Source organism: Myotis lucifugus, unplaced genomic scaffold, assembly GCF_000147115.1.
Source record: "Myotis lucifugus unplaced genomic scaffold, Myoluc2.0 scaffold_286, whole genome shotgun sequence".
In the NCBI taxonomy this organism is placed as follows: domain Eukaryota; kingdom Metazoa; phylum Chordata; class Mammalia; order Chiroptera; family Vespertilionidae; genus Myotis; species Myotis lucifugus.
This window is the reverse complement of record NW_005871334.1, coordinates 1,258,738-1,270,024: the sequence shown is the minus strand read 5'-3', so window position 1 is coordinate 1,270,024 and position 11,287 is coordinate 1,258,738. Positions and strand designations below refer to the sequence as shown.

The window sequence follows — 11,287 nt, the reverse complement described above, 5'->3', positions numbered from 1 at the left end:
AGGCCGGGCTGAGGCCCCCCCATTCCCCCCCCCCCCGAGTGCACAAATTTTTGTGCACTGGGCCTCTAGTCCTATCTAATAAAAGAGAAACATGGTAATTAGCCGTACGACCACTACCCTTCCCATTGGCTAATCAGGGCAATATGCAAATTAACTGCCAGCCAAGATGGCAGTTAACCACCAACAAAGATGGCGGTTAATTTGCATACGTAGCCACAATGCTGGGAGGCGAAAGGGGAAGGAGGGAAGAAGCTGCCTGCCGCTGACTGCATCGGAAACCCAGGTGGCAGCCAAGAGCCAGAGAACCGAGCTGCCTTTGCTGGCTTCTGTGATAGGAGAACCTGGCCGCCTTTGCTGACCCTGGGCCAGTAATAGGAGAAGCTGGGTGGGGCAGGGAAGAGGTGGATGTCTGCCTCTTCCCTGACCCGCCTGGCTTCTCAGATCACTGATCACCAGTGATGGGAGAACACCCAGAGGCGGGGCCAGAGGCCAGGCTGCATAGCTGCCTGGGGACACCATCGGGACCCCAGGGGTGAAGCAGCCAGGCCCCAGAAGGAGACCCAGGCGCCAGGGCTGCATCACCGCTGGGGCACTCGATCCGGTGCCCAGGCTGAGGAGACCCAGAAGGAGACCCAGGTGCCAGGGCTGTGTTGCAGCTGGGGCACGAGATCCGGTGCCTGGGCTGAGGAGACTCAGGGGCCGGGGCTGTGTTGCAGCTGGGGCACACGATCGGGTCCCCAGGGGCGACGCAGCCAGGCCCCAGCAGGAGACCCAGAAGGTGACCCAGGCGCCGGGGCTGCGTCGCTGCTGGGGAACGCGATCCGGTGCCTGGGCTGAGGAGACCCAGAAGGAGACCCAGGGGCCTCCCAAGAGGAGAGTCTCTGTGGTCAGATGGCACGGTGTCGGGACAGGAATAAAGACCCAAGGTGACTCAGATGCCTGGCCGCAGGGTTAGACCAGCCAGCAGGGCCTTTCAGTTGGGACTCCAGGTGGGGGTGAGGCAAGGGAGGCAAGCCGGAAATAGAGAACTACAACTCCCAGGAGGCTTAGTGGCTGGGGCCTGGGTGCCTGGCTGTGAAATTGGATGGGCTGTGTCGTTTTGCAAGTCACTTTAAACTAGAGGCTTGCAAGGTTGGAAGTTCTGCGCCTGGAGCCAGGGAGAAATGGAGCTGGAGCAGAGAGAGGGGACCATGGCAGCCGTGGGCTTTGAGGAGTTCTCAGCACCTCCCGGCTGGGAGCTGGCGCTGCCTCCGCTGTTCCGTGGTCACATCCTGGAGAGCGAGCTTGAGACCAAAGTGGAGTTCGTGTCTGGGGGTCTGGGCAGCTCCAGCCTCCAGGAGCAAGAGGAAGAGGAGGAGGCAGCCCAAGGCCAGCAACGGTGGTGCCAACGGGAACTCAATCACAGGAAGTACCAGGCGCTGGGTTGGCACTGCAAGGAGATCAAGCAGGTGAACGAGCGGGTCCTGAACAGGCTCCATCAGATATAGAGGATAACACAGAGACTCCAGCAGGAGTGGAGGTTCCTCATGAAGGTGCTGGACTCCTACGGCGATGACTACCAGGCCAGCCAGTTCACCATCTTACTGGAGGACGAGGGCAGCCAGGGCACAGACGCCCCCACCCCAGGCAATGCTGAGAACGAGCCTCCAGAGAAAGAGGGGCTGTCCCCGCCCAGGAGGACACCAGCGCCTACAGAAGCCAGCAGCCCGGCCCCAGACAGGAGTCCCACTGACTCCGGAGCTGGCCCCCGTGCAGATAAGGGTGGAGGAAGACTTTGGCTTCAAAGCGGCTGAGGCTCTGGACTCAAGTTGGGTTTCTCGGGGGCCAGACAAGCTGCTGCCCTACCCCACCCTAGCCAGCTCCCCCTTTGACTGACCCTCCAATAAACGGACCCCATGCTCTCCTCAGCAAAAAAAAGCTTATAGAGGCATGCTTATAGGATCAAATAGTATAAATATAGATGTAACAGGACAATAAAAAGAGAACCTGGCTATGATGATCACCTGAATATTGCCTCTGTCATTCCTTCTTCACCGACTCGGTCTACACCTTTGGGAACCCCTGGACCTGCTGGGGCAGGACCCCAACATTCCTCCTCTTATAAGGACTTCAGTGAGATGGGCTAAGGGTCCCACTGGAACTGCCTCAATTTAATGTAATCCCCTCTTTAAAGATCTTATCTCCATATACAGGTACATTCTGAAGTTCTGGGGATTAGGATTTTAACATACATTTTGTTGATTACCGAAATCAGCCCTTAACAACCAACATGTTCCAGAAATTAGATTCCTACAGGGTTATTTACCAAACATTCAGAAGTATTTTTAAAAGAGCTAAGCCCCTCGCCCACTGCGTGGGCCCCTCCTGGTGAAGAGCGAAGGCCTGGGTTCCGGGCGCCAGAGGAAAACTGGTGCCAGCAGCCAGGGGAAGGGGCCCCAGATTGCGAGAGGGCACAGGCCGGGCTGAGGGACCCACCCAAGTGCACAAATTTTTGTGCACCAGGCCTCTAGTAATATGTATAGGTTTTAGCAAGACACATACACAAATATTCTCAAGATCTTCTTTGTGGCCGAAACCGGTTTGGCTCAGTGGATAGAGCGTCGGCCTGCAGACTGAAGGGTCCCAGGTTCGATTCCGGTCAAGGGCATGTACCTGGGTTGTGGGCACATCCCCAGTGGGAGATGTGCAGGAGGCAGCTGATCCATGTTTCTCTCTCATCGATGTTTCTAACTCTCTATCTCTCTCCCTTCCTCTCTGTAAAAAATCAATAAAATATATTTAAAAAAAAAAAAAGATCTTCTTTGTGAAGAAGTGTACTAGTATGTGTAGCTTGGATGACAGCATGGCTAAGCTGATTTGAAGTACACTGAATGCTGAGGCAATGTGAGTGCTATGTATAGCAAAGGTAAGCTATTATTAGTTTCCTTAAAGACTTCAATCAGATCCAATCAGTGGTGTGCTGATAAAAACGAACAAAAGAAAAAGACAGCCTGAGAACAAAAAGGAAAAAAGGAAAAAATAAACAGAAAAGGGGAGAAAAGAGAGCGAAAAGGAAAGAAAGAAGTAAAAGGAAGACCTTAATGTATGGAACATTTGACAAATATCATTGTTGTAAATACTATCTTGTGGTCACTTTCAATCTACTAAACTACAAACAGGACCTCGCTGAACAGGGAATTGGGAAGAGATGCTCACAATTGGTTCTTATGAGCCAGTGTGAATTGACAATAATATACCATTAGATTAAGCTTTCCACCTCAAAATACTACCTAGTTTTATTAAGAGCACTGATAACAAACTTACTGTATCCCAGAAACTTTGTATTATCTCAACTCTCATACCAATGTTAGGAAGTATAACTCTCAACAGTTTCATTTTATAAACATATAAGCCAGAGATACCCAGATTAGATAATTTGCCTTATTCAAGTTGATCAATTAGTCTAAGGGAAGAGTCAACAGCTTTCACAGGCCCAAGATTTTGAACACAGGATTCTTTAGTTTCTCCTTGCTTTTTATAATTTGAAATTGTCAGAATCAATAACATACTAATACAGTGTATTATATAATGAAGTAGTCCTAATAGTTTGAGATTAGGTATCACCAAAAGATAAGTTTTAAGAATGACAGTCAAATATAAGGCAAACAGATCCAAAAAGCAATTGTACAAATAGGAGATTAGGAAGATATCTTTTAGAAATTCTTATGAAAAAAGAGAGTTTATTTTCCCTTAGCTTAATATAAATCATACACACGACTAGAGAATTTAACAAAATCATTTTCATTTTAGCACTTTTAATGTAGATTAGATGAAGGAACATTTGCTGTTTGGTACACTTGGGAGTACTTTTGGGGCATTGTCATATGTTTTGGTTGCCATATTTTAAGAATTGACAAAGTGTAATAGAAATTGAGACATGCTGTTTGGATATTGTGTCATATAAAAAGGGTTGACTATCAAGAAAACAGATAAACAAAGACAAAGCCTTATGAGAACATAGAAATCATCTTCAAACATGAAGTTCTTGCTTATAGAAGGGGAAATCAATCTATTCTGCATGGGTTAACATAGTAAAAAGACAGATGTTATACGAGGGTATGTTACATTTAATATAATGAAGACTTGAATATATACATTTATTTTAAAATCATAAAGAATTGTTGCAGGGATAAATAAATTCAGTATTCTTATTTGAGTTCAAACAAAAGCTGAAGTCGACACATTTGTATTCAGTATTCCTGCAATGGATAAAATATGGGGATATGTGATTTCTATGATCCTCCCCATGATTAGTAGAACCAGTCTATTTTCAATGGGTTATTAGTAAATGTATGAATGACTCTGAAATGGGTAAGTGTGATGGCTGTAGATTTAATGAACCAAGTAAAATATGATTGCTCATGCTTGGAAGGGTCAGATGTGACCATTCAGGCAGAAAGTGGTGACATCTGCTGCCAGTTCAGAATTTCACAAGTACTCAGCATTATCTCTTATGTGACACATGGAATGAATGTGCAGTGCTCACTGGTTAAAGTGTTCAGAACTGTTATATATTAAATTTCTCTCTCTGCTAAGTCACAAAATACAGCTTTCCATTAAGATTTTCTTAATGATATCCTAAAATTTTGCATGAAGCTGAAACCAACATTGTTTAGTTGACTACCTAGCTGTTTTAGGTATATGAAGCATGAACAAGCTTAATGTGTAATAATAGTTTGTGGTAGGCAAATATAGGTGTCAACATGACAAAACAGGCACTTCTTAAATTTTTTCTGATTAAAACAGAAAGTTTTATAAAAGTTTTCCATCTGTGACTTGAACAATTTTTCAAGGTACTGTATGTTTTGGGGGCACAAGAAATCTGTGATGGTAGATTCAGTAACACCAAGAATTCATTCAGTGGAATTGCAACTGGAACACAATATAAGCAGACTAATTGCTGTGGAAAATGAAATAGACATAGTTTGGGATCTTACATTTGTTTCAAAAATTTTGGGTGGAGCAATAAATATATTTTATTTTTATTACATTTATTGGGGTAATATTGGTTAACATGATCATACAGGTTTCAGGTGTGGGTTTCTATGTTTTAAGATCTATATATTGCACTGTGTGCCCACCACCCAAAGATTCTCCCATCACCATATATTAGTTCTTTATATTAAATACATTTTAAAATAATATGTAAAAGTAGCTCTTTACAGAAAATGTTGATCGTCTTTTTAAAAAAATTAAAGTGGCAGAATTAGTAGTCTTTATCATTTTCTCTTCTCAGAAATATTCTCCTAACAAACAGGAAAATTAGAAACAGAAATAAAGCCTAATTTTGAAGAAACTATATCTGTAGTCACAAACTAAAATATGTACAGGCTGCCAAATACAGGGAAAATCAAGTGAGTGTGGAAATTGTCAGGAGAGGATGATCGCAGCTGATTTCCGATACAGATGATAGAACACAATTCCCCGCAGTGAGTGGCACATTCTGAGGGCCGGACAAGCATAGGCTGGTGGTGAGAGCTTCCCTGGACTCTACTGGGTATCGTTCACTGAGTAATAGGAGAGGTGGTTCTGAGTGAATAAACACAAAGGCCCAATTTTTTTAGAAGGTAGCACATTAGGAAGGTCATTTTTAGATGGCAGGCTAAACAGGGAGCAATGCTACAAATGCTAATCTCATTTAGATTGAAGAAATAAGGATTAAAATGACTCCCCTATATACACATATATATGCACGAACACATTTATGTTTCATAGGGAGAGTAGCCTGTAGTACAAACTAGAGTTAATTTCTGCCAGCTGTATTAACAGGAGCTCATTTTTTTTTAAATCACATGTTGAAAAACATTTCTACACAAAAATGACAGAAGATAACCTGAGCAAAGGCTTAGGAAAAAACAACAAAGAACACTTAAAAAAGAAAAAGTTTGTGATATTGCCACTGAGAAAATGGAAAGTATACATAAGCATGTGACTGGGAACAAAGTTGTTATGAAACCACTTAAGAATTCAAAGCATGGAGAGAAGAATTAATGAAAACATTCAAGTTGTGTTTTTTTGTTTTTTGTTTTTGTTTTTTGCCTTCTTTATATATTTGTGATATTTACCTCTATGAGATAAATGATTTGCAAATATTTCCTTTCATCCTGTGGGTTGCCTTTTCACCCTATTGATTGATTGCATCCTTTGATGCACAAAAGTTTAAAATTTTAACGAAGTCTAATTTGTCTATTGTTTTTCTTTTACTGATTATGTTTTTGGTATCACATCCAAGAAATCATTGTCAAATCTGTTGTCATGAAGTTTTACCCTACATTTCTTTCTAATAACTTTATATAGTTTTAGCTCTTATGAACCATTTGAATCAATATTTACTTATGACATAAGGGTACAACATTATTCTATTTTCCATGTTGCTATCCAGTTTTCACAGCACCATTTGGTGAAAAGACTGTAGTTTCTTCATTGAATGGTTTTGGGACCCTTGCCAAAATTCATTTGATGATAAATGTTTAGGTTTATTTCTGGACTCTCTATTCTATTTCATTGGTCTATAGCATTGTCTTTTTGCCAGTACCACACTGTTTTGATTACTATAGCTTTATAATAAGTTTTGAAACCAGGAAGTGTGAGCTCTCCAACTTTGTTCTTTTTCTAGTTGTTTTGGCTATTTGGGGTCCTTCGATATTCCATATGTATTTTAGGATGGCTTTTTCTATTTTACAAAACATACCATTGGGAATTTTATAGAGATTTCATTTTGAATCCTAGCTTCAGGTAATATTGACATTTTAACATTATATCTCTCAATCAATTTACACAGGCTGTCTTTCAATTTATTTGTCTTCTTTAATTTCTTTCAAAGTAACCATTTGTAATTTTCATTGAACAAGTGTCTTAACTCCTTGGTTAAATTTAAACTTAGGTATTTTATTCTTTTTGATGTTATTGTAAATAGAATTATTTTCTTAATATCTTTTTGGATCACTCATTGTTAATGCCTAGAGATACCACATATTTATGTTTATTGATTTTTGTATCCTGCAATTGTGAATTAACTTGTTAGTTCTAACAAGTTTTTGTTGTTGTTGTTTGTGTGTGTAATCTTTAGGGTATACCATATATAAAGTCATGTCTTCTGCTAACAGAGATCATTTTACTTCTTCTTTCCTATTTGGATGTCTCGTATTCCTATTTCTTGTCAAATTTTTCTAAGACTTCTAGTACACAGAAGTGGTTAAAGTAAACATCCTGTCCTGGCTCTGATGTTTCCATTTTTGAATGAATATTTTTATGTGGAATAACCTTAAGTGAAATATAATCATCTGAGTCTATGACAATAAAAAAATAAAAGCAGATAGAAGTAGTTTTGTTCTAATGAAGAGGTCATTAGACCAATGGAACAGAGTTATCTAAAAGCTAAAGGATTATAATAAAACAAAATTTTCAAGTTGTTTTTACATAAGCACTCAGGATCTTGCCTTAGAGTACATTTTCTAAATATCTACCTTTTGGTAAAAGTCTGGGTATCTTATAGGTTTGACATTTTTTGTTCTTATCATTAACTTTGAAATAGTGCTTAATGGGATTAAGACATACTTTGGTAAAAATGGGCTCTCCCAGTCCCACAGTGTACACGCTTTGTATTTGCTGAGCCATTCTTGTGTATACCGAGATTTATCTTACTTCCTTGGGGGGCAGGCTCATACTTTAGGAGAATTTTTTTTCATTTCTGTTAAAAGCCCCTTTAATCTGTCTAGATGATAAAACTGGTATGGAATTATGTAAAACACTATTAAAATGCCTACCTAATCACTGTTATAAATATGATTTTACTCTATATTTTTCCAACCTTTAGTGTGTGTGTGTGTGTGTGTGTGTGTGTGTGTGTGTGTGTGTGTGTATAAACATATAATGCCTTAGCATCACCACTAACATATCTCTCAGGATAAATTTAAGCAATTTTATTTAGAACAGTCATTATTAAAAACATCTTTTCTTGAGGAAGGGTTAAAATTTAAAGCTGATGTGATTAAATTTTTTAAATTGAATGAAAATTAAATTCTGGAGTTAGCAAAGAATGTTGATAAGAATGATTTGACTTAACATATTATAAGTGCCAGTTGACCTTATTAACACACTTGAAGCAATACTTCATTATTCTGAAAAGGATGCCTGCGTTGCAAGAATGCTCCGGCCAAAGACTATTTCAAAGTATTAGGCTCTTGCTCTATTGGAATAGTTTATGAGAGGCCCTTTGTTCGCATCATGTGGTTATCTGTAAGAAGAAAAAATCATACCAGATTTCTTATTTACTTAGGGAGTCTTTGCGAGCACAAAATAATTAATTTTAGATAGTATTTTCTCAGCTGATTTAGCCAATGGAATATCTCCCTTAAATACTCATGGCATTTACCAATGAAATCCCTCTTCTCTGAAGAGAAACTAATAGAAAGTCTTTTCTTATTAAAATACCCCAAATCTTACCCTGAAAGAAAATACTACTACTCAGTTAAATTTAATACAATACATATTTGTTAAGTGCAAACAATTCTTTAAACACTGGACAAACTGACAGGGAATTAAAGTATTAATAAGGCAATAAATGCTCCTGAAGTCAACAGTAGGACAATTAAATAAACCACACAAAAGAAAATATTAAAAGGATCATATTAATATTATGAGAGAGAAACAAAAGTGTACTTTTACCAAAAGATCCTGTGATATAGATATACTATTTAGGAATTTATATAGTGTAAATTCTACAGAGAAGAGACTGGGCTTTGTGGTTCATGCTATGTCCACCCTCCAGAAACAACAAATGCAAGCATGGAGATAATATTTTGGTTAACAGTAAATAACTTACAAAGATGGTCACTATGACCTGGTTATGATTATTATGGTAATCTTCCTTTACTGGAAATATTGTATACCTCTCTTAGACACAGCAGGAAAATGAAAAATGGAAAAATGGCATTTCTCAATTTCTTAGTAGCCCATGAAATATTATGTTTAAAATAAAATGACAGTAATAATCTGGAACTTTATTCTCCTATCTGCAGACTGCAAGCCAATGAAATTTATTCAGCCACAAAGAAGGGGAAACTAAGAGATGTTACATCAGCCCCTGCCCCAACATTATAAATTTCAAAATAATTTTTAAAGTTCCTTTTTTCCATTCTGATTCTTCAAGATGAGTACTTTGCAAATAAGGCAGGTTATAAAGAATTGTGGAAAACTACAAAATAGCATAAACTCTTATTTATGTCATGTGACAGGACAGTTATAAGAAATCCATTAAGTGTAGAGATTAAATTGATCAGGGAAAAATCCTCGGTGAGCATAGGTCCTAGTACCAGCTTGCTGCCCTGGAGTCATGATGCGTCAAAAGGTCTTTGTTGTAGGCTAGACAGGGATACACGTAACTAGTCCGGGATGAGGCACTGGAACAGTCCATTCCTTTATTTAACTTTACATTAACATGCTAAGTACTTATGATCAACATTTCTGTCAAGTCCACTTTTTCAGCTCTATATTATGCTATTTTTGAAACATCTGGCATTCCTAATAGGTTTGCTTTTACTATTTCTTACAGAGGTGCACATATTTTCCACATTTTCTCTTCTCTTTTTCCAAATATTGCTTTTATACCTACTTTTCCCTTATAGGCTATGACCAGAGCCATATCACATGCAGTCCATATTAAATTAGTTTTCCCAAGTACTAAAAATAAAAAAAATCAATACAAAAAGTAATGAAATTGTGATATACTCCCTTACACCCTGAAAAATTTCATATCTATGGCATTTAGTGAACTATATAAAGAAAATAACAATAACAAATTAATTAAGAAATCAATAAAATTGTGTTTTATGCTCTGGATCTTCCATGCATTGGAGGCACAGTATGAAACAAAAAAAACCTAAGGTTTATATTCTCAAAATGAGCTAAAAAGCATCAACATAGACATCACAAATGGCTTTTACAGCTACCTGACAGGGCAAAACTTCTAAACTTTCCACTTACACATGATTTTGCCCAATATGTTTACATCTTGATAGTATTAATATAAATTCTATAAAATTAGAAATTGGTATGAGCTCACTGGTTTCTTACAGATTCAACTTAGACTCAGTTGTATTTGATCAAATGACTGATTTTGTGGTACATGTTTTATCTACCATCTATGACACCTTTGAATTTCAGTTTCATAGAAACAAAATCTCCATATTGATTTTTACAGCATAGACAGCTATTTTCTGAAAAAAAGTACTTGAAATAGACTGCTCTGTAATGCAAGATTTTATATCTGGAGCAACATATATGTGAGCCAGCAAATTTTCTGTATTTCTCTGTTTGACAATTGCTGCAAAATTTTAGGAGATAGCCCCTCAAATAATATGATAAAATAATCACAGTGGTGTAAAAACCTTGACATTTTAATCTTTTTTTCCATTAGGAATAATTATCACCTCTTGCTATTTGATAGAAAAATCTGACAACTAATCATTCAAGTAAATTTTGGTTTTAGTTTTACTGCCAAACATGCTCAGGCTGGTACCTTTAAAAGTGCTATCTGAAATAATTCCCAAAGACCCCGCTCAAGAGCTCAAGATAATACTTTGTAAATTCCTGTGCTTCCCTCAAACTCTTGACTTTATCCTAACTAGAGTGTCCTATAACCAAAAGCCTAGGTCTCTGTGTGTTTACTTCTTCGTAATCATTAAGATCTTTAGCATTTACTGTCACTTTAATACATACAGAATGCCCCCATATTTAAGCTGACTAGAACAGATACACTTGCCAATTCGGGACTGGGTTGGTAGCGTGGGTACCAGATCAGTAGGAGCTGCTAGGACTAGCCACATCCATTAGGGTATGGCTAGACTTGCTGGGCACCGAGTAACTTATAGATATTGCAGTATATGTGTTTGCAGACAGATTAAAGAGATAAATAGGAATTCACTCCAAACTGGCAGGAATTCAGAAACCGATTCCAGTTTTAGGAAACAGGTCACAATCTAAGGTAAGGATGGATGAAAGATGGAACGGCCTGCGTATACTTGACTTACATGGAAATTGAAAAGCAAATCACCTAGCATGTAGGAAACACATGTGTGTATTGAACGCTATTCATAAAATAGATTAGAACTATATTTTTATTTAAGATGAGAAACAGAGCCAATTGATTGCTTTATCTGTCTGTTAGCACATGTATCTTAACAATTGAGCTATTGTCCTTTACAATTGCTTAAGCAAAAATATCACTTTTGTGACATTTAAATCAATG

At 38.5% G+C, this 11,287-nt stretch overlaps 1 pseudogene; it reads left to right on the top strand.

The window, feature by feature from the left end:
• The first annotated feature begins 1,115 nt into the window (after nt 1-1,115).
• LOC106699014 lies at nt 1,116-1,895 on the top strand (annotated as a pseudogene).
• The last annotated feature ends 9,392 nt before the right edge of the window (nt 1,896-11,287 follow it).